The sequence below is a fragment of the Loxodonta africana genome, chromosome 8 (genome assembly GCF_030014295.1).
Source record: "Loxodonta africana isolate mLoxAfr1 chromosome 8, mLoxAfr1.hap2, whole genome shotgun sequence".
In the NCBI taxonomy this organism is placed as follows: Eukaryota; Metazoa; Chordata; class Mammalia; order Proboscidea; family Elephantidae; genus Loxodonta; species Loxodonta africana.
The window spans coordinates 55,924,512-55,925,376 of NC_087349.1; the positions used below are offsets into that span (position 1 = coordinate 55,924,512).

Below are 865 nucleotides of genomic sequence, written 5' to 3' on the forward strand. Positions count from 1 at the left end.
AACGGAAATCATTTTGTTTGTGTCTATTCACAATGAACCAAGAACACGGCAACATTCCACTTATAAAGGCTAGATCCTGCAAATAAATTGGGTTTAAAAAAAAAAGATGAATAGCAAAAGCAAAAAATACTAAGGAGAACACTAAATCATTCTTTCATGTACAAGGATAGGGACAATATTTTCCATACAATTTCTAAATACTGAAATTTAAGCATGGGGATCTGGTTTAAACACAGATCTTAAATAAATAAAAAGGGTAAATAAAACATATTTTTGGTCTCTTTAAGATACATGTTGTGCTTGCTTAAGCAGCACATGCTAAAATTGGAACAATACAGAGAAGGTTAGCATGGCCCCTCCACAAGGATGACACGCAAATTCATGAAGCGTTCCATATTTTTACCAGTGGAACAAAATTGAGAATCCAGACATAAATCCATCCACATATTAGCAGTTGATATTTGACAAAGGCCCCAAAGCAGTTAAATGGGGAAAAGACAGTCTTTTTAACAAATGGTGCTGGCATAACTGGATATGCATCTGCAAAAAAATGAAACAAGACCCATACCTCACACCATGCACAAAAACTAACTCAAAATGGATCAAAGACCTAAATATAAAATCTAAAATGATAAAGAACATGGAAGAAAAAATAGGGACAATGCTAGGAGCCCTAATACATGACATAAACAGTATACGAAACATTACTACCAATGCAGAAGAGAAATTAGATAACTGGGAGCCTCTAAAAATCAAACACCTATGCTTAGCCAAAGACTTTACCAAAAGAGTAAAAAGATTACCTATAGACTGGGAAAAAGTTTTTAGCTATGACATTTCTGATCAGTGCTTGATCTCTAAAATC

At 34.0% G+C, this 865-nt stretch overlaps 1 non-coding gene across 1 annotated transcript; it reads left to right on the forward strand.

Moving 5' to 3' along the window:
• The first annotated feature begins 298 nt into the window (after window positions 1-298).
• LOC111749776 (U6 spliceosomal RNA) lies at window positions 299-401 on the forward strand. The gene has a single exon (XR_002784969.1). It is a non-coding gene; the product is annotated as a U6 spliceosomal RNA (small nuclear RNA).
• The last annotated feature ends 464 nt before the right edge of the window (window positions 402-865 follow it).